Genomic DNA, 22,599 nt, shown 5'->3' with positions numbered 1-22,599 from the left:
GTTGTTGGCATAGTAAGCACTTTCTATATACATATCGTAATCCTCACAATGGTCTTTTGAGGAAAGTACCATCACCAACAACAGCTTTTTATAGCCCAGGAAACTGAAGCACAGAGAGACTCTGATTCTTGGCCAGCGTCACACAGCTGGTAAGTGGCAGAGCTGTGGTTTGAACCAAGGCCTTTTGGCTTTGGTGCCGCCCTCTTGGCTCTGCTACTGAACTGCTCTGAGTTCACCCGAAGAGAAGAAACCGACAAAGGGATGCTCTTTGATGGCATGAAAAATATTTGCTGAGTTCCTACAAGAGTTGGGAGAGATGGTCTCCGTCCCACCGCAGGATGCTCACTGTGGGTCGTGGGGAGCGGCTCTGGCCCCAGCCTGCTGGGGTGCTTTGCTGAGAGCTGGCAGAGGTGGCTCTGCCCTTCACATCTTCCTCCGCAGCCCACTCGCCTGCCAGGGCCTTTGAACAATGATTAACAGCAGCGGGCAGGCCGGTGCAGGCCAGGGCGGGCACAACGGGTGAGCTCACCCCTTGCACAACGGCTGCCGCACCCACCTGCCCAGCTCGGGGGGCAGGGCCAGGCAGGCTCCCAGAAGCTGGGGAAACAGCCCTGGGAAGGACAAGGGACATGCTGGCTGGACGTGACAATGTGATCCCTCCCACATTCCACCCCTCTCAAGCCCCCCCAGCTCGTGGAGCCTCTTCTGGGGGCTCCTGTGCGCCATGGGAGCAGACTCCAGCCCCGGGCTCAGTGGAGTGAGCCTTGCTGAAGATGTTTCTCAAACAGTGTCACAGCAACACACGCCAGGTTGGACTGGAGGAGTCAGGAGCTCGCCCTGGGCCCCCCACCCCTGCTTCAGGCCCGGAACAGACGGACGGACAGGCCTGCTCCTCTGCACCTCCCTTCCTGCTCCTTGCTATTCCAAGAACATAGGCGCATGCCTGTCCCAGGCCTGGTGCACCCACACAGGCACCAGCCTCCGAGGCCCCTTCCCCAGGAGCACCATTCCCAGAGTGCTTGTGGGAGTGAACTCACGCTCAAACTGGGCCAAATCTGCCTCCAGACTCACCGCCATGCCCACACCCTCACGCCCCAGCCTCGCCCGAAGCTGGGCCTCCGTTTATTTGTTGAACGAAGCACTAAAGTCCTTTGTCCTCAATAAACTCCGTGCCTGTTTCAGGTCCAGCTTTGTTGCTCCAGAGTCTGGAGAAGGTTGGGGTGTGTGGGTGGGAGGTTGGGGCGCAGGGAGTAAAAGGTAATTTTCTCTGAAGGTGGGAAGGGGGCGCAGGGTGCCTCGGACAGGACTGACCCTCTCCCAATCCACACCTGGGTTCCTCAATATTCCAGAAAGGCCAGTCCCTGCTGGTCTGATGAGGGGTCTTAGCTGATCTGAGGGGCCCGTCAGCCTTACTGGGCACCTCTCAGCCAACCACCCCCCCACCCCCTGCGGTGCTCAGGAGTCTGGGCCTGACTGGGGTGCCCACCACCGCCTCACAACCCAGGGACATTGTGACCTCGAGGGCTTCCAACAACTTTGCAGCAACAAAGGCTGGGGCTCCTCCTGACTGACGAGCTGGGCCCTGTTGTGCCCCAGATTCACCTGCCCAGCCTCGGGGACCCCACTTTCTGGGCTACGTACTTGGGGCACCATATGCTGTTTATTCCCTGGTAGGAGGACCCCTTCTCCAACCAGGACTGGGAAGACCTGGGTCTCATCCTCTCAGGGCCATGTGAGACCCCCGCCCTGACCCCTCCCACCTGCCTTCTTGTAGCAAATCTGCGTGTTTACTGAACACCTGCTCTGGCGAAGGGAAGAGAATATGCTCACTGCCCTCAAGGCATGTGAACAAATAGCCAAGAACAGGTGAGGCATTCCATGATGGAGGCCAGTGCGGCTGCTGGGATGACTGGTGAGCCTTGACTCCCAAGAGGCACCTTCTGTATACCAGGCCCTGTTCTAAGCAGGTCACAGGTATTTACTTGTGTCTATCACATGAGCTTCATGACAAGATACGAAGTAGATACATTCATGACCCTTATTGCAGGATAAGGGAAAAACCAAGGTACCGAGAAGTGGAGTAACTTGCCCAAGGACATTCAGTGGCAGGACCGGGATTCAAACCCCGGTGCCTATGCTCTTAGCCCCCATGCTACGCTGCCTTCAAAGCAAGGTAGATGAGAAAGGGAGGGCCAGGGCAGCTTCCCAGACGGGCTGCTGGCAGAGCTAGGCCTGGATCACAGGGGCAACGTAAAGGCACACGCAAATGCCGTGAAGTCTCAGTAGCACGTCCAAAACAACGCTCTGAAGCAGACGTTGGCAAACTTTTCCTGTAAAGGGCCAGATGGTAAGTGGCTGAGGCTTTGCAGGTCATGCCCTTCCTGTCACAAGTAAAAGAACTCAGCCAGGGAGCCCCAGAGCAGCCCTAGAGGGTATGTGAACAAATGGGCGTGGCCATGTGCCAATAAAACTTTATTAACAGACTTGCGGATGTCATGTGATTCTCACATGCCACAAAATATTATTCTTTTACATTTCTCAGTCGTTTAAAACATAAAAAAGTGTTTTTAGCTCCCAGGCTCTACAAAAGCAGGCCCGGAGGAGTGCTTGGTCTATAAGCCGCAGTTTGCTGACCCCTGTCCTACAGGCTCAGAGAGGTGAGAGCTTATGGAAGCTTCAGAGAACTAGTTACGCAGATTGACAAGAGCCCAGGAGTCCCAGGGGTGAGGAGCTGGGCTGGACAAGATGGGAAGGGGCCTTGAGGACCCTAAGAGGAGGTCAGCCCAGGCTCAGGCTCCAGTGTCACCCATGTCCTGGCTGTGAGACCCAAGCATTTGCTACTCTGAGCTTCAGCTGTAAGATGGGAACCTGGCCTTGACCTTGAAAGTCCCATGAAAGGGGCCACCAGGGCTGAAAGGGTGACTGTTATTCATACATATGACTGTTTTGGTTATTCTTAAGATTTTAGGCAGGAACCGGCTCAGATATGTGTTTTGGCAACACCTCCCTGGTGGCCATGTGGAGGATGGGTGGCATCTGTGTGAATACCTGTTTGCCCTCCAGATCCTTCCTCCAACCTCCTCGCCGCTGCCCCGTGCTGGGGAGACCAACCTGTGTGGACAGCGTCATGGGCTCCTCCGCTCTCCCACTGCTTGATGGGCTCAGACAGTGGGGAGCCAGGCAGGAAGTAGGGGAGAGAGTGAGGTTAACGCCCCGCCCCCTCCCTGCAGGGTGTCTGCAAGCTGGCTGCCTCCCTTAGGGAAAGCCACAGCATGAGGTCTGGCTTACCTCACCAGTTGTAGGGGTCTCCCTACCCCTTGCCCATATCTTTGCAAACTCTTCTCGGTTTATCCCGAGTGCAACCTGGCTGATTGATTCAAAGAGAGTGAGATTGGAGAGACCCACCAAAGCGGGACAGTGGTGGTGAGGGGAAGGAAGAGCTGGAAGGGAGACCTATTTAGAAGCTAAATAGGCTGAAGGAGGAACATGGTGGAGAGGAAGGAAGCCCTGGGATGTGTGGCGTTTCTGGCGGGGGTAGCTGAGCGGACAGAGGTGCTGAGAGAGGGTCCCCAGGGAGAGAGGCAGGGATTTGGAGTGGAAATGATGAGTTTGTGGTGGTGCCTGAAGGATGTCCAGGTGGCTGAATGCGGTGGTGTACCCCTGCCTTCCTGCAGCCCTGATTCTCTACCCGACACTTAGCCATGACCCACTCAGTTCTCCCAGATGAACCATCACATTGGGGTGGGCCTGGGGGCCTTGGGCGCAAAAACGTTTGCTGGACTTTTCCCTCCCTTTCCGATGCAGGGAAAAGTCTCTCGTATGCGTGAACTTAGCTGCCAGGAGTGATGGGGGGATGCTGGGGTCTCCAAGAGAGGTCTAAAGGGGCTCCATCCCCAGAGGGGCTGAGGGTTACATAAAGCCAGAGCAGCCAGCCAATGACACTGACAAGAGAGGCTTTTGCCCACCAGCCAGGGATGTGGAACACGATGAAGCATCTCCACTTGGGGGATATTTGGTTTAAATCTTCCCTTTAACCACTCATCTTTTGTGGCTTGCAGGAGGCAGGAGGTCAGGTCCAGCTTTCCCCCAGGGTGGGTCCTGGTGTTGGGGAAAAGCCACATGGGGTGAAAGGGAGATGGGGATAAGTCCCTCAGACCTCTCCAGGGCTTCATCCCCTACATAGCTGGACTGCCTTCTGATTGCATCGTCCTTCCAAAAACAAACACTTGATTGAATATTTCTCGGTTGAGTCACTGTCCAGTTTGCTTTCTCCCAGTAAATCAAACACACTCTGGTTTTGCCTCTCCATCATGCTGACCACACTCATGCTTTAGCTTCTCCTGGGACCGGCTTCCAGGCTTCTCTGCTGGCGCTCACCCACATCTTTCTCTTACGCTCCCTGCCTGTGAGGGGGCGGTAGTTTGCACAGTGTTTCTCTCCCTTTGCCCACAATGAATTACCACATCTCCTTCTCCTGAGAGGCTGGCCTGCCGTCAAGCCCCCACCCCCACGGCTTCGAGCCCCAGTCTCCAGGTCTGGTATCCATTAATGTCTAGTCAAGGCCTGATTCAGCCACATTGCTTCACAGGCAGCGCAGCGGGCAGACAGCTGTTGCTGTGGGCAACCCAAGTCTCCCTGACTGCTGGTCCACGCGGCTCACAGGAACAGCAGGGTGGATTTCAGCCTTGGGAAGCTGAAACAGGGCCCACGGAACAGCCCCTTGGCCTGGTGATGCTGAAACCTTGAAAAACTCAAGAAGGCCTTTTTTCCCAGAGTCCTCCTGGCTCTGCCATCAGGCCTGGGACCTCTCCTTAGTGTAGCCCAGCAATCGCTCCTGCACTGGCCTGTGCACAGCGTAGGGTGTGTTAGCTGGCTGAGCACTGCTGTCTGGATCTTTCTTCTCTGACATACCAGAGCCTACTGAGGACTCCAGCTTTCCAGGAGACCCAGCTAGTGAACCTACACCTTAATGGGCGTGAAGGAATTAAACTGTAATTCTAGGGTTCCAGTGTGGGGGTGGAGGATGGAATGTGATGATGTCCTGTTCTTCTTGAGATTCCCCTGTTGACTTCCTGAGCCTCAAGGCCTCTGTGGCAGCAGCTCAGACGAGCCTTTGGGGATAAAGGAGCCTGGATTCCGCTGCCCAGGGTGGCCCCAGCCTGGAAGCATCTCTGCTTAGAGAAGCGTGACTCTCAGGGCTCCTTCTAACTGTGCACGGGACACTTTCAGAGGCCAGGAGCCCCAGGGGTCATCTGAACAGGAAGTTCTCAGGTCACATCAGATGTTCCATGTCACAAACCCCCCAAGTTAACCCCTTTTCAGGAAGTCATCGGTCTCCCTGGCAGGGTGGGGGAGGGGCGTGGCATTGTAACTGGCACGAGTGCAGCGTCCGGCCACCCTCGGGGCAGTGCACCTGGGCGGAGCATGGGCTGTCTGCGCTGGGCACCCAGGGCGGACTCTGCAGCAGCCCCCGCAACAGCACAGCAGGGGCAGCAGGGCCTCTTTGGGGACGGGCACCATGGAACCATCCTCAAATCACCAGGGGCTCCAGGGGAAATGCCGCGTCGGGGGCGTCTGGCAACAGAGATGCCAAGACGCTGATGGGAGCGCCAGGCGTGCTCCTGTGTTCAGGATGTAGGGGCCCTGAGGAGAGGCAGGGTCCGCCCCCGCCCCGCCCGCCCCTTCTCTCTCTCTCTCTAGGTTCTAGGTCCTGCTGTGTCCCCAGGCAGCTCCGGACCTGGAGACCCCACCGGGCAGACAAAAGTCAGTCTAGTCCTACCTTCTCCCCACTGCTCAAACCCCCGCCCCACTCCCACTCCCGCCTGAAGAGAACCTGTGGGTCAGACGGAGGGTGGGAAATGAGGGGCTGAGCCGCTTCCACTCACAGCCTCAGCACTCCCTTGGAAGCTCCTAGAGACTCCCAGAAGTTTCTAAAGTCACAGACAGACCGTGCTTGCACTCAAGGACCCAGCTGAGTGAACGCCTCCCCCTGGAAGTCCTGCCTGTGTGCTGATGGCCTTAGAGTCAGAGCAGCTGCTGAGAAAGTAATAAGGAAAAGCAGAGGCCAGGGGAGCGCACTGGGTCGGGGATGTGGGGGGAAGGGAGGAGGAGGAGGAGGGGGAAGAGGAGGAAGGAGGGGGAAGAGAAGCCACACGGTCCATCTGGGGCTCTTGCTCCCCGGGAGGCTGGCTCTGGGGGTTGGGGACCCGGCTCCTGAGGACCCCTCCTCCAGGTGGCCACCCATGTCACAAGGGGAGCTATGCAGGAAGGCAGCAGTGAGGGGGACGCTCTGCCGGACAAGGACAAAAAGAGCATCCAGAAGGCCCAAGAGAAGCCCCACCCCCAAGAGGAGGCGCCGGGTGGATGGCGACACACTAACTGTGCTGTCCGAGCCCCCCGCCTGGGGGCACCCACAGAGCTGACTAACCCGCACCGGAAGTGGTCCTTTAGCTGGGAGGGAGTGCTGGGAATCAGGGGTCGGGGGTGGCCCCTGACTCACTGGAGCCCGTGTCATCCCAGTCCCGCGAGACATCATTGCCCTTCAGGGGTGGCCTGCTCTGACCCCTGCTGTGGCCGCCGCAGGGAGCCGCTCCGGAGAGCCAGGGCCCTTACCAGCACCCTCACCGACACCACTCAGAGAGGCTGGGGTCCACGCCAACTCACTTCCCTCGCCTGGACTGTGGTTTCCTATTATGTCATAGCTCTAGAATGTTCCCAATGGGAAATCCTACCCATCCTTCCAGGCCAGCCTGAGGACCCCTCCTCCACACACCCCATCCCCACCCCCGTCCTCAGCAGGCTTCTCCCTCCTTCCTGAACTTCTGTAGGACTTAGGGTCCCGCTCACAATTTGCCAAGTCCCCTGCTGTGTGTTTTCCCAGCAGGATCATGGGGTCTCTGAGGGCAGGGTACCTATCCCAGATGGGAGCCCGGGCTGGGCATCTGTGGGGGCTCAGTGGGGGCTCTGATGGACCGATTCCCCAGCTCCAGCCCTTTCTGGTCTCCACCACCTCGCCACTCCTTGTGCCCACTGGCCACCGGAATTCCTGCCTGCCCTCTCAGCCCTGCTCCAGGAACGCGGGCAGCAACCCAGCTTCTTGCAGCCTGCGCAAACCTGGGGCCTGGTCTCAGCAGCTGACCCGCCCAGGGAGCTCTCAACAACTTCTTTCCACCAGTCACCGGCTGCTGCTCCTTTCCCTTCGAGGAACTGACTGCCATGCTGTGAGTCAGTAACTGGAGGCAAAGGCAGAGGGTGTCCTCATGTGACAGCTACAGTCATGGAGGGAGGTGCGTCGCTTCTGCTTCTCCCAGGGGACCACTCCTCCCGTGGGAAGGAGGCCCCTAACCACAATATGGGCTCGATGTACGTATGGTCTAACCAGCATGGGTTTCTAGACCCCACCCTGAGCAGCAGAGAAAGCAGAGCACTGGGCTGGCAGCAAGGAGACCCAGGGAGTCTTGGATCCCCCTCTGCCTGGCAAATCACTTCCTTTCTCTGAACCTCAGTTTCAAGGATGTGGCTGCAAGAACCCTAAGAATCCTGGCAGTTTTGTGACTTCCAAAAGTCCGTGTCTGAGGAGAAGCACTGAGGGGCAGGCCATGTCCTCAAGGAACCCACAAGGGGCATGTCCCAGCTGGCACCGTCTGCCCTGGCGGGCAAAGGGCCCCTGTGGTGATGTGAGGAGGCTTTGAAACCAAGAGCTCTGGGTTCTGATCCCAGCTCTGTCTCTCACTTGCACATTATGTAAGTTTCTGACATTGTTTTACAGATAAGCGACCCGAGTTCCCCCTCCCCGCCCCCCAAGGGAACACTGTGCCCACAGTCCAGGGCCAGTCCCTGGGCCTGCCAGCTTGCAGCTCTGTGTGCTCCCCCTCTCTTCCCAGAGGATTTGCCCTAAACGGTGGATGGTCAGAAGAGGGCCCAGGTGCTGGGAAGGATGCTCAGCTTTCAAGGGCTGAGATGCAGGTGGGCACCTCTCAGAGCCCAGCTGGCAAGCCCAGTTCCTCTACCCAGGAGGGTCTGTGGCGTTACCCCCGCCACAGCCTGTCTGGAGGTTTTGAGCGGGGGCTCGGGGGTGGGGGGTGGGGGTGGGGGGGGATCACAGGGCCCTGGAGGGAAGCCCTGGAGGGAAGGCGGGGCTGCCTCCTGGGTGGTGGTGGGGCTGCAGCTGGTCCTGTGCCTTTCATCTGCAGATGCCTGGGCCTGCCTCCCCACATGGTGCCCAGAAGGAGTGCGGGCCATCCTCTCCTGGAAGCGGCCGCTGCAGAATATCAGCAAGGGGGTGGGTGGTTAGAGCAGGGTGCAGAGGGGGCGACGCCGCCCACAGCCTTTGACGTGCACGAGGCTTTCTGCATCCACGACGGGCCTCCCCACCCTCCAGGTCCCTCCCATCCTTTGCAGGGTTGTTTATGACAAGGGCTGGGTGGCCCCTGGGTGCGGGCAGGGTAGAGAGGACATGGCAGCCAAGGGTGTATAGACAGAGCCCTCTCCTCTGGCCGCTGGAGGGTGTGCCCGGGGCCACCGTGTGCCCTCTGGTTACCTCGGACGGGCTGTGTCTGCTTGAAGGAAGTATCCTCCTTCCTAGCTGCAATCAAGGCCATGTGTCCTCACCAAGCCATGTGCCTAGAGGGCTGGATGTGCCCAGAAAGGGAGCTGTTTCCAATGTACACAGAGGTGCTCTGTGTGCCCCTGAGGCCCTGAAACTGTGCCTGGGGGTGCCAGCCATCCCTGGGCAGAATGTGGGTGGGGAGGAGGGCTCTGAAGGTGCATAACCAGTGGGAACTCCATTCACAGCTGGCATCCCCCAGTCCCAGAGCCGGCCTTTCCCACTTTCTGACCCGCCAGGTTGCTGACCACTGGCACTTCCAGCCAGGAGTCCCAGCTCTGCCAGTGGGCACAGGGCCAGGGAACCCCACGGCTGCTTCTGTGCCAGCCCTGGACCGTCTTGAGAAGTCAAGAGAAATGCTGCCCAGTTGGAAGTGCCCTCCCACCCACGGCAAGTCCTGCCCTGTCGGTGCCTCCTGCAAGAGAAGGGTGGACAGAGGCCTGGAGCCCAGCCTCCCCAGTGGCCACCTCGGTTCTCCAGGCACTAAAGTCCACGGGGCAGTTCAGATCTGAAGGCCATGCTGGGCCGGACCAAGCCCCAGCGGGCTCGGGGATCAGCTGAGTGTCCCCTCTGGGGTCTCAGACACTCCCTCCTCCATGATTCCCGGGCAGTGGGAGACAGGGTGGTGGTGGAGGGCTGGTGTGGGGAGTGACACCCGGCCTTCATCCTTCCTGCACTCTCACCAATTAACCCCTTGCCCCCATACAGGGCTCTCTGGGGAAGTCGTCGGAGACCCAGGACCTCGATGTGGCTCTGACGCACTGTGACCTTGACCAGAAGCTTCCACAGAATCAGACCCACACAATCAGAACTTTGGCTCAGGTGACCCCCAGGGGCCCACATGCGGCGGTCCCATCCCTGTGACTTCTTTCGCCCCTCTTCCCTCAGCGCCCCATCCTCCTCACCCAGGCCTGGTCCAGGGAGCTGATGAACCAGCAACCGAACACGTGGAGTACAAGGTCCTTCTCCACCTCACTCCCCATCCCCTAATCCCCTCCGTCCCAGCTCACAGCCCGGGCTGGGGCGGAGCCCAGGCGTTTCTCATTAAGGGTTTTATTGTGGATTCTCAGGCTCTGGCTGAGGAAGGCTGAGGGGTTACCCAAGCCTCCTCCCCACCCCAGGCTGCACCGCTACAGCGGGGTCAGGTGACTGTCGGGCCAGTCCTCTCCTCTCCCTATTCCTTACCCTTGCCGGGAGGGCACCCAAGGCCGAGCTCCAGTCTCCAAGTGCATTGCCTTCCCCCTATCCTTCACGCCAGACAGAGCGTCCTGCTGAGGAACAAAGTTAATCATCCTGTGCCCTGACTTTTACATCCACCAAAGTCTGCCCTTTTTTAGTTTTTAAACGGCGGGCTCTGATTTGTAGCACTTGCCAATTCCCACCCGGACCAATTTCAAACCACCCACATGAGGTCACTGAACTTGAGCTCCCACAAGCCAGGAGGAGCCAGCTCAGCACACCTCTTCCCTTTCCCCTGACCTAGGGTGCAAGCCCTCCCTTACCAGCCCCAGTGGTCCCTCCTGCCTTACCTCCCACTACTTTCCCACCCCTGCCCCCCTACAGACACTGCCCACTAGATAGGACCTGCAGGTCCCCAAGTGCCCCCAGACACCCCTCTCCTGCTTGGCCTGGCCAGCTCCTTTAATGATACCCTGTTCAGACATTTCCCCCTCCAGACAGTTTCTCAAACTCCACAGGCTGGACTTCACCTGTGTCTCTTCATCTGTGTCCTAGGATACTGCCTTGGACATCTATATTGTTCAAGAACGCGGGTCTGTCCTTACCACGAACTGCAGGCTCTGCAGAGGCTCTGACCCAGGAAAAGCCTCAGTGACTGTGTTAAGGGAGTGAGATGCGGGAAGCGACACGTGCAGGGCTCCAGGGGGAGAGTTGCCCCAGGCGCCTGAGTCGCACACTTGGACCTTTCTGGGCAGATCCCAGCGCCCCCTTCTTGGCTAGCTTCTTAGGAGAGCTGCAGGACAGGGACAGAGCACTGCTCACAGTCATTCTCCTACTGGGGGAGGGGCCATCCCCCAGCTCCTGGGTCTGAGATATGCCAGGTGTCAGCCCCAGCCACCCCCAGGGGCACAGAGCTGGCAGGGGACGGGGCAGAAGGGAGCTTCCATCCCCTCCCTGTTGTTTGCATCCCTGTGACCATGGTTTCCTGCAGGGCCGGTTATCATTATTGACTTTGCCACCAGCACCCAGGCATTTCGGGGGTGGGGGGCACATTCTATCCTGTGCCTGAGAATAGCCTCAGGGCCTGCTGGGGCAGCCCCGGCCTAGAAGAGCCTCTCACATGTCCTGTCCAGGTGGTCCTGGGTGACCAAAATGGGTGAAACAGGAAGCAGCAGTGTTGAGGGGAGTGCCATGAGCTTCAGAGTGAAGGAGACCTGGGTTTGCACGTCAGCTTGGCCACTCAGGAACCGTATGAAGCCATGGCTTGGGGCCTCGGTTGCCTTATCTGTAAAACGGAGTAGTAATGCCTGCCTCTGAGGGTTTTTGTCGACATAAGAGTAATAGCCACTATTTATGGAGTGCTTGCAAAGTGCCACAGCAAAATGCAGTTTTTGTGATGCAGTTTATTCACATTATCTTACTTAATCCCCGCACAGCCCTGTGAGATAAGAGCTGTCAGCCCCATTTCACAGACGATAAAACTGAGGTTCCAAGGGAGTTTACAGTTACACAGCAAGTAAAGTAGGGTCAAACTGCAAAGCCCCTGAATTTAGAGGATAGGTGTGTGTTGGGCTTGGCACATTCTAGCCATCTGGTAGATAGTAGATGTCATTAGTAATTATTGCAAATCCTGCTGCCTGGCAGGTATTAGGAAATGGAATTTTTAAAAATCTCTTCCAAAGTCTCTGAACCTGAACCTGAAGGTAGGTACCAGCTTTCCTGGTTTTCAAACGAGGAAACTGAGGCCTAAGGAGGTGCAGGCTTTTGCTCCCGGATATAGTCCTGGCGGAGCCCAGCTGAGCACCTGGTCCAGGCTCCCGGTCTGCCCTCTGCAAGGTGGCGGCTGCTCCTGGCTCATCAGAGAAACCTGCTCTGACTGTGGGTGCAATGAGGAAGGGGGCTGAGGAGAAGGGCTGACCGTCAGGCCTGGACCCACCCCTCCCCACTGGCCCCCTCTTCTGCCCCTCCCTTGGGCCACAGAACTGAGTTGGGGGAGCAGCGACTTTCAGCAAGACTTTCTCCTCTCCAGTCCTCTGTTTCCTCATCTGTAGAATGGGAACAACACCAATGCCTGCACCACTGTGCGGCCCCAGGAGTCTGTGAGAATGTGAGGAGCTGATGATTGATACCACCCAGTGAACTCTGAAGGGGGTACAGAGCCCTATCTGGGGAAGGGTGTCTTGTGAGCCTTGAGTGGCCAGCCTCGCACGGAACTGTAGTTGAAAGGCACATCTCAGGGACAGGTAAGTTCACCTTGGGAACAGTGATTACGTGGGCACTTAGTTGCACAAAACCCCTGTGAAGTAAGGGAGGAAGCCTTGCTTCATGTCTGCGTTCTTAGGCCTAAGCTGCTTGTCTGTCACACCAGAGAAGACTTCTCTCCTAGGTTCAAGCGGTAGCACATCTGATATGGCACACATCTTAATTAAAAAAGAAAAAATTACATATTTTATATGGCCTTGAGAACCTAGTGGTATAGAGAATAGCGGTTAGTAAAATTCTTCCTCCTTCTGTGGACTGTGGCCAGGCAACCATTAGCTGGAACTCAGACGAGCCCACGTACCACAGGTTCTGTGGTCAGAGACCCATTGGGGAGGCTTAGGCCCCTTCTGTGTTGGGACCCCTGTGGACCCTCAGGCTGCAGGAACTGCCTCCCAGGAGGGTGGGTGCTGGGGTTGCATCATTTAAGCTTCGGGGCCTGTACTCACAGGGTCTGGTCACCTGCTCTAGCAGAATCCTGAAAGGTGGGAGGGGTCATCTCACCTACAGCCACATCCCACAGGGAAGCATGGCAGAGGGAGAGAACCCTAGCAAGAGAACGTCCACCTGGGGCTCCTGACACCCTCCCAGCCGGTGCTGCTGTCACTGGTTTAACCCCAAGGTCTGCCACTCACTGAGAGGCAGCAAGGGTCAGATGTTGTCCGTGTAATACCTAGTAATCCTCAGGACACCCCGTGAGGGCAGTCATGTGACTGGTAGATGGAGCAACCAGGATTTGAGCCCAGGCAACTGGCTCGGTCATTTTCTTAAACACCATGCCAACCTGCCTTCTCCACGAGCTCTGAAGAGGTGACCACACATCCTGCACCCCCCACACCACCTTCACTTTGGGTGTTGACATGGGAGCCAAGAGCCCCCATTGGGGAAAGCCCTTAGATCAGGGGCTGCTGGATCAGATATGCCAACGAGAGGCCTATGTGGGTCCTGACAGGTTAGGGCTCCTGACAAGTCAAGATGCTCCCCTGGGGACTTCCCTGATGGTGCAGTGATTAAGAATCTGCCTGCCAGTGCGGGGGATACGGGTTTGATCCCTGGTCCAGGAAGATCCCACGTGCTGCAGAGCAACTAAGCCACAACTACTGAGCCTGCGCTCTAGAGCCCACGTGCTGCAACTACTGAAGCCTGAGCACCTAGAGCCCAAGCTCTGCAACAAGAGAAGTCACCTCAGTGAGAAGCCAGAGCATCACAAAGAAGAGTAGCCCCTGCTCGCCACAACTAGAGAAAGCCCACGTGCAGCAACGAAGATTCAATGCAGCCAGGAAAAAAAAAAACAAAAAAACAGAGACCTTGCCAGGTCTCTGGGTGCCCAACTGCCCATAGGTGCCCTGAGGCAACCCAAGGGACACCACACAGGCCAGCTCCAAGGCTCACACAGGGTCTCGTGCTTGCTTGCCTCCCGGGTCTGCAGCCTCAGAACTTTGCAGCATTTGAGAGCGAGAGGCCCGAGTCTGGACTGCCCTGTGGGGTTGTGAGGGCTTTCCCTGGGTCAGGGAGCAAGCCGGGGCAACATCCTGTTGTCCCAGCATGAGGTTCACAGGCCTGGAGGGAGAGGTACCTTTCTCGTAGCAGATAAAGGCGCCATCTGCCAACTGAGCCCCAAATGGGGAACCTCTTCCAATTCACCAGAAGCGCTGTGCAGGCTGGGGTGGGCCTGCCCCAGAAGAGGTGGGGCAGTCAGTCTCAGAGTCCTGGAGTAGGTGTCCTGACCTGCCCTCCGGCCCTGCTCTCTCTCTCTGCCCAAGGGGACTGTTAACCTCTGCAGGGTCTCGAAATTAACTTCTCACCCTCAGGCAACAGGGACCATGCTTTCTGGACCCTAAATCAGGATTTGTACCTGGACAAGGGAAGTGTCCTAATTTATGAATCTAGAAATAAGGAAATCCTTATAGTTGAAGAGCACTTGGGTTTTTCTAGTCTGGGGAGGTTATGAAGAAAGTCGCCTTGTGGGTACCACGGAACACTACTCAGCGGTAAAAAGGAGCAGATGCTGATACGCACAACAGCTCGGATGGAGCTCAAATGCAGGCTCCTAAAGGAAAGAAGCCAGACTCCGGAGGTTCCATGCTATACGATTCCGTTTATAGGACACCTGGAAAAGGCAGAACCACCAGGACAGAGACAGATCAGCGGTTTGCTGCGTCTGGGGGGTGGGGGTGGGGGGTCGACTACAAAGGGATGGAGGGAGCTTTGGGAGGTCCTAAGGCTGTTCTGTGTCATAACTGTGGTGGTTACATGACTGCATGCATTTTGTAAAAGAGTTGTACAACAATAAGGATGAATTGCTAATTGTAAGTCAACTATACTTCAATTAAAAAACAAACTGACTTTTGATTTTTTTTAATTAAAAAAAGAATGAATTACTATACATAAAATAGACCCTAATTTTTAAAAAACAGAAAAAAGTTTCATTTCCTTTTCCGTCCCTTTCCCATTCATTTTGACCTTAACATGAATTTGAATATTAACGAATTTCACTTCGTGACTATTTCTGAAGCACTTTCTGTGTGCCAGGCCCTCTGCTCTGCACGGAGACAGGAGTGGGACCCCAGTCCCTCCCCAGCTGTGCCGTCAGCCCGCACCTCCCCCCTACACCTCCCAACACACGTGCTCAGGCCCAGTTCACCCCTACTTCCCTTTGGGGGGACTCTGGATCATTTCTGCCTAGTGTGGGTCAATCGGTAACTATGTGCTGAAACACTGGAATTTCTGAGACGTTTCCATGGTTTATGGGACCATAATATTTGAAGTGGGAACCTGGGAACGGTCCTCGACACCTCCCTCCTCCTCGTCACCCCACCCCTCTGGTGCCCCACACCGTCTGGGAAGGTGGGGGCAGGGTGGCATAAACTGCCAGGCAGGGGCTCTGCCCAACTGTGTCTTATCAATACGAATCCAGTGTCACAATTTTGGGGGAGGGCAGATGGCAATGTTTTTTTCTTTTCACTGACCCAAGAGTGTCTGGACTATTGTGCAAATAATTAATTCAAGGGCTAGTCCTATTGGGGTTCCTTCTTGAATGTCTTCACAGCCCCTCCCCAAGGCCCCCGCTTGCCCCAGGCCAGGCACCTCTCAGAGGGACCCCTGCACGGGCCTTCCAGCGGACCAGTCCCCCTTTCCCCTCACGCTGCAGCCAGAGGGATCTTTTGGAGACCAAATCTTGACAGGCTGTTCTCGCTCAAAATCATCAGCGCGCAAGGAACCCATGCCAATCCATGAGAAACATGGGCCAAATAAGATGAAGAAGCAGTTCCCCTATGGAAAAAAAATGCAAATGGCAAAAACATATGACGAGATTCCTAACTTCATGTATAGTTAAATAAATGAAAATCAAAACAACCGTGGGACACCATCTCCATCCCCCACCCTAGTGGAGAAAAGAAATGGAACCATTTGATGATATGTGTGGTATAACGTGGCGGGGCGAGGGTGGCGGTGGTCTCGGGGCCTTTCCTACGCAGTCTGGGTGTGGCGACAGGTGTGGCAGACTGGTGGAGTTTTGGAAGATGATCATAAAAATGTCCCCTTCCATCCAGAGCCCACTGCTAGAGAGGTGCTCCTAGTGTAACCTCCCAACAGTTACCTCTGTCTGTACCACGTGATACTCTATGACGGCTGTCAGCGGAGGTTTCCTCCACCAAGGTTTACGACAGCAAATGCCTGGAAATAAGATGCCCACCCAGAGGGAGGGGTCAACTCAGTAATGCTCATCTGCTCCATCCATACAACCAAATGCCCTGCAGACATTAAGAGCAATGGGGTAGGGACTTCCCTGGTGGTCCAGTGGTTGACTCTGCTTCCGATACAGGAGGCACAGGTTCAATGCCGCGGTGGAGAACTAAGACATCATATGCTTGCCACGTGGCCAAAAAAAAAAAAAAAAAGAACACGGGGTGGGACTGAGCACACATGCTGAAATGAAACCGGATCAGGAAAGGGAGCTGCAGATCTCGGCATATACCACCATCCCTTTGGTGTAGCTCTGTGAAAGTGTGGACTTATCCTCACAAGTACATGCATGGAAAAAATTTCTGAAAGCATACACCAAAAACCTGTTAAGTGAAATTGCCTTTGGCGAGAGAGGCAGGTGGGGAGGAGGCTTTCACTTTTCATTGTGTACTTTTCTGTTCTGCTTGGATTTCGAGTCATGCACACAGTATTTTAACTTTTAAAATGTCATCAGGAAAGGTCTGGGGTGGGGAGGGGGGCAGTTTGAGGCCAATTTTGGTTTCTTCTTTATATTTTCCTGTATCAAAAAGAAGCAAAATCAATGTGTTTAAATGTTGCAAAACAAACAAAAACTTTCGCTGCCCTGGGGATAAAGTCCGTGCTCATGAACGCGCGCTGGGAGGTCCCGCGGCGCCAGGGGCGGCTTCCCCCTTCTGTCTCCTGACTCCTGGGGCTCCGCCACCGCTGACCCCACCCACCTTCCACACCCCAAAGCCCCTTGCTCTCTCTTGTGTCTGGGCCTCTGGCCACACTGCTCCTCTGATCGCCCCTAACCTTCGCTTCCTTACCCCTCAGCCTGACGCCGGGTGCCCGCCCATCCTCCCCCGACTGGCAGCCTTGCCTGCCTGGCTGTCTCCCGGGGCCCTGGCCCCACCTCCATGGCCACAGCTCCCGCTAGGCCCTGATGGCCTTCCCACTGGTCAGCCTGCCTCGCCAGCTCACAGGGCAAGGACAGGGCCTGGTTCACCGACGGCGTCCAGGGCCCTGCACTGTGCCAGGCACGCAGTAGGGGTCACAACCACCTGCTGACCGGACTGGCCGGTGACCGCCTGGACAGAAAGAGGCGTGCGCGGGCAGCTGGCACCCCAGGCTCATCCCTGAAGCAGGCCCATCTGTAGAGTGGGCGTCCTGGGCCTGGCCCCGGCCGGCGGGCCTGAGGGCCTGCGGAGGTAACCTGGAGCGGCCGACGAAGCAACCCGCAGCAGCGCCGCCCGCTCGGCTCCAAGGTGGCTTTTATTTCCTCTTCTGTGGGTGCCAAGTCCCTGAACAAATATTTTCCTGGAGTGGAGGAGTGGCTTAGCTCCCAGCCTTAAGTGCTGGAAACACCGCTGGGTCGGGCAGGTTCCAGGAGCTAGAGGGAAAGCGGGGTCTGGCTGCAGCTGCAGGAGGAGCGGGTCAGCAGGGCTGCCCTCTGGGCGGTGCCCACCCTCCTGGCTGGGAAGCAGCCGGCTCTTCCACGCAGCAACAGCCCTGGAAGGCTTTCGCCCTGGGCCTCTCCGCCCATAAATTAGAATCCTCTAGGATCCGGAAGAAAACGTGGGCCGTGTGGGCCTCCCTCATTTTTGCTGAAAAAGCTACAGTGGGGTTTAAAGGAACTAATTAGAACCTCAGAAGCCCTTTTATAAGCTGTTTTTCCCCTCCCTTTAACTTTCTATTGCAGAACAAAATACACAGAGTACACTCATCTTAAGGGTATAACTTGATGATTTATTTACAGATACATACACCCTGGTAATCACCACCTACATCAAGCCAGAGAACATTTCAGAGAACCTTCCAGAGAAGGGTCCTTCATGCCCCCACCCTGTCAATACCACACCCCCAGCAGAAGTACCATGGGCTTCTATCACCAATTAGTTTTGCCTGTTCCTGAATTTTATATAAATGGAATCATGCAGTCTGGGCTCTTTTGTGTCTGACTTCTTGTGCTTAATACATTGCCTGTGATGTCATCTACGTTGGACCTGTAGCAGTTGTTGGTTCCTTTTCATTGCTGAGGAGTATTCCATTGCAGGACCGTAGCACAATTTATTTATCCATTTCTCTGTTGGTGGACATTTCGTTTGTGTCCACATTTGGGCTGCGATGCGTGAGGCTGCTGTGGACATTCTTACACATGCCTTTTCGCAGACACGTGCTCTCCTTCTGCCTGATCATAGCGTAGGCATAGGTTTGGCTTTAGTTTCCCAAGTGCTGCTATGATTGGCACACTTTCCAACAGCACAGGAGCTTTCCGGTGGCTCCACACGCCCTCCAACAATTGCCCAAGTTTAACATCAGCCTTTCTGGCATGTGTGTGGTGGTGTCTCCCACTTAATAAGCTTCTAACAACCGCTTGACTTGCAGAACAGGACAGCAGCACCAGGCAGCCACAAGGAACACCCAAAGGCAGAGGCTCCCATACCTGCAGCGAGACCCCCATGCCACGCCTCCTGCTGGGCTCATAATAAAGCATCTATCCTTAAGAAGCACCTAAGGTAACTGGAAGCCAATGTGGAAACGGACACCTGCAGAGATGGGGCGAGAGGTGCCGAGAGCAGTGACCCAGAAGTTATGGGGGCACAGAGGATGTAGGGCCTCTCCCTAGAGAAGCTTTGAGCCAAGACTTGAAGTTGAGTAGGTGCTGGGGTAGCACAGCTGAGGGCCTGATTTGGGGCCACCCTCACACTCACTCACACCCACACACCACGAGTGGATGCAAAGCTGGCGTGGCTCAAGGATCAGCACTGGGGGTGAGGGGGGCAGCTGTTAGGGAGGAGGAGGAAGGGAGAAAGCCAGGAGAGGGCTGTGCTCGCGGCCCAGCAGAACTGGCAGGATCCCAAGCCCCTCTAGGCTCCTTGGGCCGGGGCCTCCCCAGCTCCTGCAGCTCCAGAAACCAGGAGCTCCCCTCCTCCCCAGGCACCGCAGCCTGACTTTCTCTTCTGCCAGGCTCCGGGGACAGCGAGTGGGGTGGGGTTGACGGGAAGAGAGGTGGGAACGTGGCCCCAGAGCACATCTCAGAGCACCTGTTCAAAAGCTGCTTTCTCTCCCAGATGCTGTTTTGGGGTCCACCTACCATCAGTGTCTGACCGGGGAGGGGTAAGGCCAGGCTCCTCGAGGCCCGACTTTGGGACTACTGTCCCTTCTCCCCTGTTAGACCCCACCCTTGACTGCCAGTTCCAAGGACAACCTCATCACAGATGACTTTTCCCGCAGGCTCCATGTGAAAGTGTACCTGTGGGAGAGCAAGGTGACGCCCAATGAGATGGGGACACGCCTCACAGGTCCTGCCAGTTTTACTTCTTAACGAGCTCTCCAATCCAGCCTCTCCTCCCCAGCCCTCCCCACCCCAGCCTTCCACCGTCCCCGGGCCTCTGTCCCCACCCCACCCCCATGCCTCTGCGATCCCTAATCTTTCCCGCTCTGAGGCTCTCCTGCGGCTCTCCTGCAGCCCTCAGAGAGGTCACAAGGCAGAGTGACCCACCACCTTCTCACCACATTCCAGCCTCCACTCTTCTCACACCTGCTCTCAATCCACATCCCGCACAAAGCCTCTTGAGCCCTTACTTTGGCTGAAGCTGTGCTTTCTGCCTGGAATGCCTCCTCTGCCTTGTTTGAGAGGCTAATTTGAATCTGTCCTTCAAGACACAAAGCCAGTGCTGCCTCTGGGGACCTCTCCCCCCAAAGCCCAGCCGGGTGAGGTGCCCCGACTCCCCCACCAGCCCACGGGGAGCTCTATCACTGAAGCCCTGGACCGCAGCCTCCTCGAGAGGAGGGCTGCATATCTTTGTTCTATAAGTGAAAACACTGCTTGCTCTCCAGAGCAAAACCCAAGAGACAAGCGAGGCAGAAAATGCAATTTCAAGCAGAAACTGGCTGCAAATTAAGAAGGCGACACAATCAGTCTAAGAGAGGATGGCTCATTAGTTTAGAAAATAACTTGAAGGAACTCAGTGGAAATGCAGTGAGTCCCCCATCCCATACAATGTACAAACTGGTGCACACACGCACGCGCGCACACACACACACACACACACACCCAGGCTATGTGGGCGTGAGCTAAAGGTGAGGGGAAAATGAAATAGCGCTCAATTGCTCCGTTCTCAGGCGTGGGGGTGGGGGGAGAGGTGAATCTTGGGAAAGCAGAAAAGAGGGAAGAAGGGGGTCAAGGTCGTGGGAAGTAGGGCAGCAAGCGGACATCTGAGGATAGATGGGCAGAGAGAAATCGCTTGAGGCCGGGACGCTAGAGGAACCCCTTCCCGCTGTCGTTTCTTCGCTGCTCGTCTCAAACACTCAGTAAAGCCTGTTTGACGGCACCACTCCGTCCTGCCGGTGCCCTGGGGTGGGGGTGAGCCGGGGCGAGCACAGGGCAGGAGGGGAAGCAGCAGAGTGGGGGGGGGAGGGGGGGCGGGGCACCGTTTAGCCCGTTTGAGCACAGCGACAGCAAGTGGCCCAGGAGGCTGGGGTCTTGGAATCGTGCAGGTCTCACACTGGGGGGACATCCTCCCCAATCCCACTGTCACCCAGGGTCACCACTGTGGGCTGAGGGGTCAGGCTGCCAGTATCTAAATCCCAGCTCCACGGCTCCCCGGCGTGCAATCGTGGGCAGGGTACTTCCCCTCCCTACTGCAGGTTTCGTCTGCAAAGCGAGAATGATTCACAGAAGCGTGACTCCAACACGGTTGAAGCGTTGTTCCTAGCGCGTGAAATCACCCAGGTGCTACGTCTAGCAAGGTCCGGTCCACCGTGAAAGTATTAATATCCAGGTGGCCAGTTCTGCAACGGTGCCCTCACTGTCCACTCCAGCGACAGGCAGAAAATAGACACAGTGTTTGTCGAGCGAATGAATGATCTGAGGATTTCGTCTCTGCCTCTGAATTCTTCACGCACAATGTGTCAGGGAGAGTGGAATTCACCCTGCAAAGCCACCCGGAGCCTGCCGTCCCCGCCCCACCAGCAGGTGCAGGGCCCTGGGAGCGATGGTCCCTCCTGCTCTGTGTTCCCAGGACACGCCCGGGCTCTGGTGTCAGGGGCTGGCCTACACCCAGGGCCAGAGAGCAGGTCAGGTGCCAAGGGCCCCAGACAGGGAGACATGCCGTGGAGGGGCACCTGAGGCGTTGGCTGGGGGTCAGCCGCCTGGACGAGACTCTGGCTAAGGGGAGGGCCGCGAGATGCCCTCAGAACACCAGGGCTCCTGCAGTGCGCTGTGTTTTTTCAACCCCCCAAATTTTCCCTGTAGTTGTTCCCTAACATGCAGACTTCCTGAGACCTTTGGCACCGAGACCGTTTGCTAGTGAGTTTCCAGAAGCTGCGGGACAATGAGCGAACAGAATAGGTAGCAAACTTTGAGTCAGCAGGGAGCCTCGTGTCCTTGAGAAGGGAATGATCTAGGAGGAGAGGCTGGGCAGGAGAGTAAGGCAGAGAATGGGCCTGGGAGGAGGTGCGCTGAAGGCCTGACGCAGGGCTGGGGGGAGGGGGGCAGAGGCGGACGCGGCTTCCCTTCCAGTGAAGGGTGCTCATCCTGCCACAGCACAGAGCCAGGCTCCCCGCAGGAAGGGGACAGGCAAGGCCATCACCAGGCCAAGGGGAGAGTCCACCACCACCACAGCCCGAGTGACCAGCACCGTGTATTAGTCACGTGAACGGGCGCAGCCACGGGCTGAGCGCCGTCCCACGGGCCAGCAGAGGTGAGCACAGTCACCGCCCCTACCCACCCCGCGTCGTGTCCAGTCACACACTCCGGGCAGGAGGTCCCCGCAGGGAACACAGGGCACAGGCTTCCTTCGCTGGGTGGGGCGTCTCTCCGAGTCACACACGGTGCCCTCCGAGAGCGGCCGACAGAGCAGCTGGAATGCTGCCCAATGAAATGAGCAAGCACAGGAGTTCCCAGGAGCCAGGGCTGGGGGTCTCCGGTCCCAGCAGAGGTGTGAGGACCGTCCAAGGTGTCTGAGAGGCAGGCCGTGGCTCCAGGCCTCCGTGGGGCACATGGCCTCGGATCAAGCTGGACTGGGGCTGACACGGCTTCGGCACCGTGTAGGAGGTGGTCCTCCGAACGTGGCAACGCGGAAATTTACATCAGGGCTTATATAACCCTGGACGAACCCACCCATCTCCAGAATCATTTCAGCAAAGACAAAAAACAAACAAAAAAAGCAAACAAATCAGAGGGACTCTGGCCCCAGGATTCCTGCCCGTGGGAAAGATGAAGGTACAGAGCTTTCAGCAAAGTTTCCCAATATCGCTGGCGTTTAGAGAAAAGGCTGGTCACAGCCACTCAACCAGCACAAAAAGAAGCAAAGGCAGTAGAGTTCATATGACTACTTTATATTAAAGTTTATTACATTTGGAAAATCTACTGTACAGGGAAAAACCCATTGGATTAAGTAGAGTTTTGCCAAAAGCAAAAGACTATCAACTCTTTGGAATATTCCTGATTCCAGCCCGGCGTCGGGCCACAGGAGCTAATCAAAAGGGACCCTGGTCCTTCGTGGGGCAGCTCAGTGCCAGGTGTGCCCAAGACCCCTCTTGTCACCTTCCAGGAGAAAGTGTCCCCCAGAGATGGCGTCAAAGGTAGGCTTCGTCTATGGGAGATTCTCTGGGCTCACCGCGACCTCTCCCACCTCACAGTCCTCTCTCCTGGATCCCCAGCCCAAGGGACCAGGATTCAATGCTCACACGGGCTCCCCAGCATCACAGCCACCCAGGCCACGGCCCTGGCCCCGAGTCATGACCACGGACATGACTGCTCAAAGAGGTGACCACCCATGGCAGCTGGGATGGGCCAGCCCACCAATGGGGCCACCCAACAGACATTCCATACCCTGTTGCAA

Source organism: Hippopotamus amphibius, chromosome 7 (assembly GCF_030028045.1).
Source record: "Hippopotamus amphibius kiboko isolate mHipAmp2 chromosome 7, mHipAmp2.hap2, whole genome shotgun sequence".
Classification (NCBI taxonomy): Eukaryota; Metazoa; Chordata; class Mammalia; order Artiodactyla; family Hippopotamidae; genus Hippopotamus; species Hippopotamus amphibius.
The sequence above is the reverse complement of the archived record's forward strand: the minus strand, read 5'-3'. Positions refer to the sequence as shown.